General features: G+C 42.0%; 1 protein-coding gene across 1 annotated transcript in view; it reads right to left on the bottom strand.

The window, feature by feature from the left end:
* LOC128107485 (armadillo-like helical domain-containing protein 4) overlaps window positions 1-6,943 on the bottom strand; it is a 111,019-nt gene extending 104,076 nt beyond the window's left edge. Inside the window, exon 1 of the mRNA XM_052733387.1 lies at window positions 6,936-6,943. The gene's annotated coding sequence lies outside the window, so the exon portion shown is untranslated. The remainder of the gene's footprint in view (window positions 1-6,935) is intronic.
* Window positions 6,944-12,501: the final 5,558 nt, after the last annotated feature.

Below are 12,501 nucleotides of genomic sequence, written 5' to 3'. Positions count from 1 at the left end.
AGAGACTAGGAGAAATGAGGAGATCTCGTCTATCTCTTCAAGTCACCCCACCCACCAAGATCTTAGTGAAATGGATACCATTTAGATGGCAAGAATCGGAACAATCTTAACTAAATATTAAGTTATCTCTACATAGCATCATTTTAAAAAGAGAAAATTTGGAGAAGACATTTGATTTAAAAAAAAAGAAAAAGAAATAACACATGCCAATGCATACCAACATTTGAGATATCACTCTATTTTAGATGTGCCAGAAAATATCTTATCCCATCGTCAGGTGACATACGCCTATAGAGGGTTTGCCCTGATGTCTCACTTTTCCTTTCTTGAAAGAAAGACAAATGAAAACTGTGAATCAAAAGTGTCCATGGGCAATGAGTCCACACCTTTGGATTTCTGTGTAGACAAACTGAACTAGGAAACTATATCACTATTGAAATAGACCAAAATGCCTTGATAATAACTACAGAAGTTTCTGGTTTGTTTCAGATCTGCTCAGGAAGATATACCTTCTTCTTCCATTTGCTGAAATCATACTAAACATGCTAGAGGATGGAAGGGGTGCTTTGGGGGCTGGGCCTACAGCTCAGTGACAGAATGCTTACTTAGCAGGCACAAGGCCCTGAGTTCAAGAAAAGATAGGTCTAAAAGCTTGGTCTAGATGATGCTATGCTTCTGGATAAAATCCAGAGTAGCCCAAAACATCAAGGACTGTAACAGAGTTTAGAGGGGCATGGACTAGCATCAGGAAATGATTTCTGAATTTACTTCTCTTGTTAAAAGCTGAATAAAAAGCTTCAGCTCCTCCTTTGATGAAACAGGGAATTAACAAAACACAATTTGAGCCGGGCGGTGGTGGCGCACGCCTTTAATCCCAGCACTTGGGAGGCAGAGCCAGGCGGATCTCTGTGAGTTCGAGGCCAGCCTGGTCTCCAAAGCGAGTTCCAGGAAAGGCGCAAAGCTACACAGAGAAACCCTGTCTCGAAAAACCAAAAAAAAAAAAAAAAAAAAAAAAAAAACACAATTTGAGAATCCTTGCTTCTGTGAGCGCATACTCATGTGTTGTTACCATGAAGCAAAACAAAACTAAGAATGTTTCTGCCATCTCAGCATGCTTCCTGCAAGGAGTAGAGGTACCCACACATGCAAATGAGTACTGTAAATTTGATTGTGGTTCTACGGGCTGAGAGGAGAATTTTATGGACAAATTAGATTGAGTGGAAAGGAGAAAAATGTAAAGGTTTTACTAGTCTCAACCAGCTTTCCAAGACAGAATTCTCCTTTAGGGTCTTATATCCTTCTACATCTAGAGTTCTAAATGTCTGTGTGCAGGGAAATCTGCCTCTGCTCTAAAGGCTGTTGCTTCTGTGATTAAGTGCTGGCCACCTGCTTTCTAAATCCAATTACAGCAGAGAAAGTGGGGGTGAGCCATAAGCCTTTTGTGTATCTGTGTGTTGAGGCCAGATGCTCCTTTTCTCCACTATTGCAAGTAACATCTGAACCTTAGGAGAAAGTGAAATGATGGCCTGTAGGAATGGCAGCAGCAAGCAGTCTGCCACTCAGAGAAATTAATAGATGATTTCAAGTCCCTTCATCTTCCAGGCCCAGTGCAGGTCCAATTACCCCTCTTAGGAGTTGGCATTAGACAATGGGAAGTATATAACATTAGGAAATATGAATGAAAGGAGTGACCACAGTCAGGCTGATGACAATATCCTTAACCCCACATAAACCATGAAGCCATATTTTGTGGTCTCTGGCCTTTTCTTTGATCTCTCGACACTCTACCCCCAATGTGGCTAAGTGCCCAGGAGAGAGGAAATGCTGAGCAAATACTGTCTGAAAAGCCTCAATTGTCTTTAGGCTACTCTGCTGGGAGAAGGGAAAAGGGAATATTTCACTGTGTATGAGCATCTGTGTCTCACCTTAAATTGTCGCAGTCATCAGAATACTTAAGGAACAACAGGAAGGAATGCTCCTCTACTGTTCATCCTGGGCCTCTGGGTGCTTTCCTTGCTGTGTCTCCTAATGCCGGTTAGTTCTGACAGACTAATCAAACTCCTAACAAGAAGCAGATATTAGCTCCACCCAGTTTAGAAAGCATTTCTTAGGGAGCTAATCACTATCACTTTGTCGGTCACTCCCTATCAAGCTACCCTAATGGCTTGGCTGTCCTCTAAGTAATTTGCTGCATTTCTGCCACTGGTGGGTGAGCAGATAAGCTGTTCTGTCAAGCACTATCTTTTACAGTCTTGAATAGACACAATCCAGGATCTCCTTCTTTGTCCAGTCTGGGCATAGTCAAGCCTCAGTAACAATGAAAAGTGGTATTAAAAAGCAAACAAACAGAAAACTGTAGCCTTAGACTTAAACATCAGGTTTTCTACACACTTACGTGATCAGTGTTTCCAACTGGGATGAAGAGCATTATTGCTTCAGTGTGTTACCAAAACAAAGACATGACAGGGAAACCAGAAAGCTAAACATTTTTATTATGACCAAACTCAAAGGATAAATTGAATTTCATGTCTATTATAAAAGGACCGTGAACACTGTCCTGAGAGTACTGAAGACACAGGTAAGCTGTGACAACTGGCTGATAGTCACAGAAATATTGTGAAAAACTGAGGAGAAATGGAGAGGGAAAAAATCCCTGCTCTCAAATTTCCTTTGTCTACTGGGATGATGGGGTCGTAGTGAAGCAGCAGTCTTTTGTGGGTCTGCTCTTTCTCCTTTCTATCCAAATGAACACTTGAGCTTTCAAGAAAGGAGGACGGATCCTGTAGTGACTGCTACAAAATATTCATTTGCAACTCAAACTGACAGATAGCCTTCAAGTAACAGATGGGGTCTTTCCCTGTCTTTTAAAGCCCAGTAGCTACGCAGGTCTATCTCAGACACAACTGTTTTTCTCACCCAACTTTCAGTATCATCATCAATGTTTCTCTTATAAATGCCAGAGTCACAACTTCTGTGACTCTGTCCTCCATTGTCCCTCTTGGAATTGTTGCTTCCTAACTAGATCATTCTTATAATTGCCTTCTAATTGGTGACTCTGTCTAGACTCTCCCCTTTGTAATCCATTACAGACCACTGAGGTGGCTTGTTCTTGAGAATAAAACAATAGTATCAATCAAGAGTGCCTAGTGCTTGGGTAATGCTTTGTGCCAACTTTTGTTAAGTGCACAATGGAAATGTGCCTCATTTAATCCCGCCTAGTGAGGCAGGTGCTACCATGATCCTGGTTATCTTCTGAATGAGAAAACTACATGCTTACAGAGGATAATTAACTTGTTTCGGTGGTAGCATGTAGTTTTGTTTGATCTTTTGGAGTCTTTCGGACTTCAAGGTTCTTGCTTTTACCATTCGGCGTCTCTGCCTTTCCAAGACACAGAATGTAATGTTTCCAAATGTACAACCACACAGCTGCACATCTCCTATCCAAATCCCACACCAGGACCGAGTAAATCCTCACCTTCAGGCAGATACAGCTCCCTCTTGAATGCTTTACTCATCAGCTTTCATATGGATTTTGTTTCTACCATACTAGACCTGACACTTGCTCTTCCCTGTTCCCTTATCAAGCCCTGACCATGTTTCTGACAGGTAACTGCTGCCAAAAGAACCCCCCTGGCCCATTCTCTTCCCATTTTTTTCTCAGCTTCTTTACCTATATTATCTTCCCTGTAAGATTTCTCACTCTGAACAAGACTACTCTTCTACACTGGTCTTTATTGCCTACAGTGTTAAATAGTGCCAAATAGATGGAGGAGGTAGTAAACAAATAACTGATGGTGGGGAGTAAATATAAAAATCACTTAAGAACAAGGAAAAGAGTATGCAATGTCTGTTTTGTACCAGTTTTGATAGCACTCAGTCTATCCTTATATGATTGACCACTTGGTCAGTTTAGGCTGATTTTTCAATGTGACATTTTAACAGTACCAACAAATTGTGTTATCATTTACAGTATATTTTACCTTTAGAGAGTTTCTCTCTCTTTCCCTCTCTTTCTCTCTCTCTCCCTCCCCCCTCTCCCTAGCGCGCGCGCGCGCGCGCACACACACACACACACACACACACACACACACACACACACAGAGAGAGAGAGAGAGAGAGAGAGAGAGAGAGAGAGAGAGAGAGAGAGAGAGATACAGGTAACAAGCCTCAGAGCATCAGGTCATCTTGTTTCTCAATTACCCTCTCACCATTTAGAAATCTAATTAGTAATTCTCTGATGGAGGAAAAAAATCCTTCTTTGTAGGTCTCTTAACACTCTCTTCACTTTGTGCTTTTCTTGATCCTCATTGATCCATTTGTCATTTTATCTTGTCTTATTCTAAGCATCAAGGTTCTCCTTATCAATACTATTTTATTAGTCAACTCTGGCCCTATTCATCTAGCCATAGCTCTTGGCATTAAGGCACCCCATTACAGATTCAATGTAATATTGGCAACTGTCACTGGCCTCTAAAACAGGGTCTAAGAATTGGACTGGATCCATCCTTTACTGTAAATTAAAGAGTTAGGATGACAAATGATCCTTTCAGCAGTCTGTCCCATCACAGTGGAATGACAGAGGAAAAAAGTAGCTATAAGGAGAACTTTTTCCCCCAAGAGCTGCAGCATCCCAGGCCAGTGCTGACTGAGAAGAGGGTGAGTGGGCAAGTCAACTACAAGCAAAGTGTCCTCTCCACTCTGCAGACCACAAATGAGTTCTGCATCTTCCTCCCTTCTCAAGCTTTAGTCTATTTCATGATGCAAACAAACAAAATATCCATGCTTCTCACTTGCAGAACATCACCCTATCCTTGGAAAGAGAAGCTGGCCTTGGAGATTAGAACATAACGTTCAAGTTCCAGCCGAACCTTGGAAAAATCTCCACAACGAAGTTACCACATGGAAAAAAGAAGATGAAGAGACTCCTGCTCAGCCATCATCATCACCACCAGAAGCATCATCATAAGCACTCTGTTTTCTTCAAACAGTGGAAGACAGACAAGAACCAAATGACAACACACATGAAAGCAGTTTGGGGAAACTTAAAAATCATGCAATGTAAGACAAGTGAATACAGTTCCGATGTACAAGTCCCTCAAACTACAAAGATGGGACAGTTTGCAATATCTACAGAATAGTCTATTGTGGACTATTTGTTCTTCACCTAACTTCCTTTTTCAGATTTTCAGTGCAGAATTCTCTCCTAAGCAGTTTCCTTCAGCAAGCAGTTGCTTCCATATCAGACAGTTCTTTTCAATGACCCAATTTGACACTTTATTTCTGTCCTTTGGGATTCACAAACCTCATTCACTTGGCAAGATCTCACTAGTTGGCCTTTACAGGAAAGCTGAAAGAAATTTCACAGAGTTTTCTCATTGTCAATAAGTAAACGCAATATGGAAAAATTAGACTGACCACACATATCTTAACTGAAAAAAATGAATTTTCATCTTAGAGAATAAACCCTGACTATGTTCAACTAACAAGAATGCAATGCAATGCACGATGCATGATGGCCCACACCTTTAGTCACATCACTAGAGAGGCAGAGGCTGAGTTCCAGGATAGCCCATCTTTTCATCTAGGTCTAGGCCAGCTGGGGCGACACAGTGAATAGGGATAAACAAGTTAATTTTATCATAGAAGATGAGCTCATCTTCCTCATTTTTATTCTGAACATACACTTAGTATAAAAATACTTTCATAGTGACAAATTACCAGACAGTCCAGAAGGAAACACCCACAATATATAGTCAGAAGCTCTGCATGAAAACAAAGGCAAATCCACATTTCCCTAATTGGCTCTGTTGCTGTAGCTGCCTGAGACTTAGTGAGCCTTGGGAGTTTTGCAATCAATATTAAGACTGGTCATAAGCGTGAGGTTCATTATTACAGTCTATGTAACAAATTCAACTTTATCCATAAGAGCAAATCAGTCCAGCTTTAATCTCTACTCTGAACAATAGAACCAGTGTTCTGACACTGTGAAACCTCCCTCCCGGGACTCTGAGTCTTTCTGAGTGATGCTGCTCAGGATTTGCTGGCTTCAGGGCTGAAGCTGCCAGTACAGAAGATGTTTAGCCCAGGGAGACCCACAGGAGCTCAAGAGATGACTTGTGATCAAGGAAAAACACAAAAAGAAGGGGGAGCCGTGCAATTTCTGAGCACGTGTATTGGTCCTCAGTGAAGAGCTCTTTCAGAACTCTGTGGGTGGTTTGTGAAACTTGCCTTAACTCTCCTTAAGTTTCAAAGGAAAACTTACAAAGGGAAGACATTGGAGGCACCTGAAGCAGCCTTCTTTGGTATCTTCCGCAAGAGATCTGCATTTTAATTTGGTACCCGAGTTTTCTTTCTAAGTAAATAAAAGAACGTCTCGTTTAGGACACCTCCAAATTCTTGAGAGTCCTATTTTGACTACTTTCTTGCTCAGCCAGTTTTATCTTCTAGGTGATTATCATCTGCACTGGCTGAACTCTCTCAGTGTCCAAGACGCACACACAGCATCTCAGCACCTCAGGACAATGCCTATGTGCCACGCCGGAGTACCAAGTGTAGCAAAGCCTTTTCCCAGCCTGACCTTCTTTCTAATTAGGTGACCTTCCCAAGAAGCGTCCTCCATCTGTTGTGAGGGACCCAGGAAGTCCAAGAAGACTCCAGACATCCCTGCATTAATCATTCCAATGTTTGTTTTCGGTAAAGTAGCAGGACCCATTTTGGAGGCCGCTGCAGCCCCCAATCTCTCCTCCATTGCTAGGTTTTAAGTGTCACAGGGACCCTGTGATCCATGCTTTTGTAAGGAGTGACTCACAGTCTTGAGGAACTTCTTTTCCACACGGTGGAAATGCGAGAGTAGGGAGAGCAAACGGAGCAAAGCCCACACAAAAGCAGCCAGCCTGGAAGCTCTTCCTGCACCAAGGCCGCTCCCGGGGACTGACCTGCAAGTCTGGGGTGGATACAAGTAGTGCTGGAAGTCCTCCCAGGCCTGCAAGATTCGCCCAGTGCTCACAGAGCTGTCCCTGTTCAGTCCGCGCCTGGGTACCGCGTTCCTGTGAGGGTGCAGGGCGCTCCACCGCCTCCCGCGGGGCTGCCCCACTCACAGATCGACCCTGTACCGCCCTGGAATCCCGCTCCACCCCTGCCTCTCGCCAGGTCTGCAGAAGCCAGGCTTGTCCTCACCTGTGAGCATTCAGTATAGCTGAGCGAGGAGGACAGCGGCAGCGCCGCCGGTGCTAGGCATCCCTGCCTCGACCTACGTAGGGGCCGCCCACACTCCCTTGGCTGTCTGGGATGCCAGAGGGAGGGCTCTTGGCTTTATTGTTTATTCATAAGGCTGAGGCTGAGGCTAGGGATTGGACAGCGGGTAGGTATGCCCGCCCCGGGGCAATGACAGGCGAAGCCTTAGCACCACGCCCCTACAGCTTCCACTAGGGCAACTCCACTCCCACAAGCAGCTGGATCAGGGTGGTACCCTGTGCCTGGGACACCACAGGAGACCCTGCCCCCACCTGCCCCTCTTCACGTGCTGGGCTTCTGAGGCAGCTTTTTCTGTACCTTCAAAGAGGACACCGAAGCACTGTTTCAATCCCAGCAGGAATTTCTCTGGTGCCTGGTAAACAAGGGGCATTCAGTCCCCTGCTGCGGAGTGGTCCCTTTGGGAACAGAGGACAGCCTAGTGGAGCCTCTAAGGTATCTCTTAAAGGAACTCTGAAAGAAATGCTTCTTTCATATCACTCAAGGAAGAAATAAGAGTTACTAAAGAGTACAGGTTACTGACTCTTTGCTCCTTTTCACACAAAGCAAAGTACCACGTAAGTTGCAGAACCTACCTGAGAGCTCTGAAAAGTGCTATGATCCTTTGAAGTTGAATGTTCAGGAGTGAAGTTGATTCAATGACTTAAGGCACGGATGGCCGTATCTGCCATCCTTGAGCCTCTCAGGGACTCAGTTTCCCCTTCTCATTCTCCTAATTGTGAAGACAGAAGTGTCTGGAATCTGGGGTTTAGAACAGGTCACACAGCACTTGCCCTCATTTCTGAGTTTTGTGAATTCCCTTCTTTATGATGGCCATTTTAGTTACAGTGGTGTGTGTGTGTGTGTGTGTGTGTGTGTGTGTGTGTGTGTGTGTATGCAAGTGTACCTGTGTGTGTAAATATGCATGAGTTTGTGCATGTACACACACCAACAGCTTTACCAAATAAGGAAACAAGCTCAGGAAATAATTTGGGGAACTTGGGGGTTGAGGGTTGATATATTCAGCAATCCTTTATTTAGATAATTCTCAGTTAAAATTTGAATTTCAGATAAACTGTATCTAACTTTTAAATTTAATATGCCCTGGTTATCTAATGGGAAATAACTAATTAAAAATTAATATGAAGTCTGGAGAGAAAGTTCAGAGGCTAAGATCACATGCTGCTCTGCTAGAGCACCACAGTTCAATTCCCAGCAACCACAAACACCTCACAACCCACTGTAAGTTCAGTTCCAGGAAATCCAGCTCCTTCTTGTGGCCTATGTGAGCAACAGGAATTCAAGTTGTGTGAAGACATACATTATTCAGTCAAAACACCCATACATGTAAAATAAAATGTTGTTGAAATTAGTGTTAATAAAAATAGCATCCCCTATTCAACATTTAGGCCATACTATGCTGAAATTACATGGGGTTTATCAGAAATGCAAATATCACTAGGAATCTTGCATTTCATTTATTAGATCTGTCAGTCCTGGGCTATTACTTGGTTCTAGCTAGTTAAAAATCTTTTGAGTCCCAAGAGAATTAGTTAGAGTACCCAACTTCAAAGCAAAACAAACAGTGATCATACAAATGCTAATAACCATAAAAGTTTTAAAAGTAAAAACTTGGTGTGTAGAGTGAGACTATCATGAAAATGAACAGAAAGGGACTGGAGAGATGACTCAGCAGTTACGGACACTGGCTGCTCTTCCAGAGGACCTGTGCTTGATGCCCAACACCCAGAAAAGGAAAGCTCACAACCATCTCTAACTCAGGTATGTCAGAATCCACTGTCCTCTACTGGCCTCATTGGGCAATGCATGCATGTAGTATACAGTCATCTGTCTATGCAGGCATAAAAATTAATTAAATAAAACCTATTTGAAAGGAGTAGAAGTAATTCAGAATATATCAACTCTTTAATATGATCCTCAGGTGTTGGCACAAGGGGCCAGAATCTCTTCTGGGGGTTGTTGGTCTTCTTGACAAAAGAAGTTTAAAGGGAAAATCTGGGCACATCAAAAAAGCAGAAAGCAAACAGTATCCAGACCTTTCTTTCCTTAGGACTGTTATTGAAAGAGGCCCCAAACTGTCCTCCCCTTTGGCGGTTTTTGTCTTCGAAACTTAGGCAATGTTCCAGCCCTTACGTATTACCAAGGAGGAAATACTTAACATTAGTATTACTGTATTTAACCTTATAACCACCAAAGAGATGCTCCATGGAGCCTGGAAATTAGGATGCATCTAAGATAGAAACAGTGACAGCTAGCTGTATTTTCTGTCTTCAGTTTTCTCTTAGCTTTGTGTCCAACAAGGAAGAAATAACGGCATGCATTGATGTCAGTTTACATTTTGGCGCACTGAGTGTCATATACCACTACAGAAGAACTATTTGTGCTTGCTCTCATTGGTTCACTCTTGCCTCTGTGGCCAGTTTGAAACCACTGTGAGGATCCTTTTTTATCCTCACAATTAGTTACAAGCATCCTGTGGATCTTCATCATTTGCCAAAGGCAAATCCTGGTTTATTTTTAATCTAGCTTGACCAGCCAGCACTTGAAAATGAGTAACAAGGAGCTTGGGGATTTTATACTGCTTGAAATCTGCCCCTTCTTTGATAATTTAAGCCATGAGAGTATTACTGACCACACTACTCAGCCACTCTTCTCACAGGAAGCTGGAATCAGTGTGCCTAACCACCTGAGCTCTGTGTGGGAGAATTGCTATTCTGCACCCTTGGAGCTGTTTGTAGAGGTCTGTTCCTAGCAGACATCCTCACACACACAGAAATTACCCCTCTGGTCTTGTAAACACATGATCAAGAAGTTTTGAGAAATAACTGGCAGAACTTACAGAGCCTTAGTGCTACTGTTGGGGAAGGATGCTTTTATTAAATCTGGTTGATTTTCATTTGAAATGAAACCCACAGCAAGGATTTGAGGCACTGGGACAGGATGAAAGGTTAAAAGGCATGTGCGGAAACATACCCACCTAAGGCTGCATTTACTTAGTTCTCCTCAAATCCCTTCAGATTTTATCCTTATTGGAGGTGTAGTCATGGAGCGAAGGAGAAGAAGGAGCAGGTTGGGTATATAAGTCTTTACTCTGAAAGGTGGTCTTTTCTTCTGCGCAATCCTAAAAGTGGATCCACATGAGTCTTGCAGTTTCTTCCAAAGCTTTCTTCCCTGACAATTTGATTCATTCTCCAGTGGGAGTTTCCTGGTTGCTTTTGGCATTTTAAGTTGAACTTCTGAGGAGTGGTCTTTGATGTGGAGTAGTATTTCAAGGAATATGCTACTGACTCTGAGTATTCAATGGAATTTACGGATTGTGAGGACGATAATAGTATAAAATGGTTAGAATACCTTTTGTGATTTCTGATGTTTTCTTGCATCCCAAACACTTCGAAACACTTGGCAGGACTAATTTTAAACTACTTCACTGAAGGTAAACTTACAAAAGAGTCTCTGGCGTACAGTTTATCTGTAAGATAAGTTGGTGGAGTAAAATCTGTAATAAAATGGTTTCACTTAACATACATTGGAGTGATAAATCTTAATATACAGCATTTGCTTTTAACTTTGAAATACAATGGTTTGCTTTATTTATATATCTACATTATTTAACACTTATCCTGAAATCACACAGATGAATCCTCTGGCTTCTCTAGCCTACCCCCAAAAAATCTTTTATAAGTGAAGGAACTAAATATTGCATGACCTACAGCATCTGTTTTAAACATGTACTGTTTCCCCTCTTTTTCACTGTTTGTTGACTTTAGAGCCTGAACTCCTTGATTCAACTGTAATAAATGGAATTTTGACCTTTGTCTTGAAAAGACAACAGAAGAATGTAGAGGACTGGGGTGAATGCAGAGTGAAGCAAATGTCTAAACCTGTGCCATACTTTAGAGGAATCCTTTAAAGATGAAGTCTGAGGCAGAAACATTTTCAAAACAGAGATCCTTTTTATTTTACAGCATGTCTTTGTGAGGTGGGTTGTAAAAATTCCTTTTAAAAGTCTTGATCTTCAAAGGATCATGTCTTTCATGGAATAGATCCTTTCATTCCAAACTAATATTGAAAACTATGCTCAAAATGGTGTCCATGACATATCTTTCATCTTGTGCCCATTCTTGTCTCTTTAAAAAAAAAATCAATGAACCTCAGAGTTAATAGTTTAAACAACGAATGTGCAATGTTTATTAGTGAATTAAGTTCATACCTGCTGCTTCCCCCCTACCCCCAAGGAACTTCTACCCTTCTGAAGAATATAAGTGAAGAGATTATTTACCAAGAGAAGCAAAACAATGGACCAATAAACTCCTGTGTTTCTCTCTTTTTCTAAGATAGGTTCTTTCTTTGTCGCCCAGATTTGTTTGTCTGAAATGCATAATACTCTTGCTTCAGCCTCTCAAGTGTTGATATTGCAGACAGATATAGGGTACTAGGTCCTGCTCACAAGAAGTTCTTTTCAAAGGATATCTGGGACACAGGAATAGAACAGCAGGAAGGTCAGGTATTCTCTATTACTGTAGATTTCAGAAACATTTTGAGATCCAGTCTGTGCTGAGTTGTGGACTTGTGATGAAACAGCAGTAGTTTCCTCAGTAAGAGAGTTATGAAGACAGTTAACAACATGGAGAGACTCCCCAAGAGATCTACTAAGAGTGGTTGGTTGGGTTTTGTTTGTTTTTGTTTTTGTCTGCCTTCCAACAAACAAGGTGTTTTAGTTGTCAACTTGACTACATTGGAATTAACTAAAACCCAAAAATTGCTGACCACACCTGTGAGGAAATTTTTGTTAATTAAATCATTTGAAGTGGGAAGATCCACTTCTACCCTGGATCTTTGAGGTGGGAAGACACAGCTTTAATCCAAGTCTTGTGAGGTGGGGAGATCAGCCTGTAGTCTGGGCCATACATTCTTCCAGAAGCTTATATAAAGGTCATGGAAGAAGGGAGCCTCTCTTTGCACATTTGCTCTTGCCCTTGCTGGCACATCCATTCCTTCATTGGAGTTACAGCCTACTTCTTCAGGATTACAGCATATACCCAAGAGACATTCAGCCTTGTGGACATAAAACTACTTGATTCTTTGACCTTGCATTCAGAGGTAGCCATCAACTAGATTAACTAGACCACAGCCTGAAAGTAACTCTAATAAATCCCCTATCTGTATACACAGAGAGATTCATTCTGTAAGTTTTGTTAATCTAGAAAATCCTGACTCACTGCTTTTAAAGAATAACATGTTAACACAAAG

The sequence above is a fragment of the Peromyscus californicus genome, unplaced genomic scaffold (assembly GCF_007827085.1).
Source record: "Peromyscus californicus insignis strain IS unplaced genomic scaffold, ASM782708v3 Scaffold_12__1_contigs__length_115047231, whole genome shotgun sequence".
Lineage (NCBI taxonomy): Eukaryota > Metazoa > Chordata > Mammalia > Rodentia > Cricetidae > Peromyscus > Peromyscus californicus.
The sequence above is the reverse complement of the archived record's forward strand: the minus strand, read 5'-3'. Positions and strand labels throughout refer to the sequence as shown.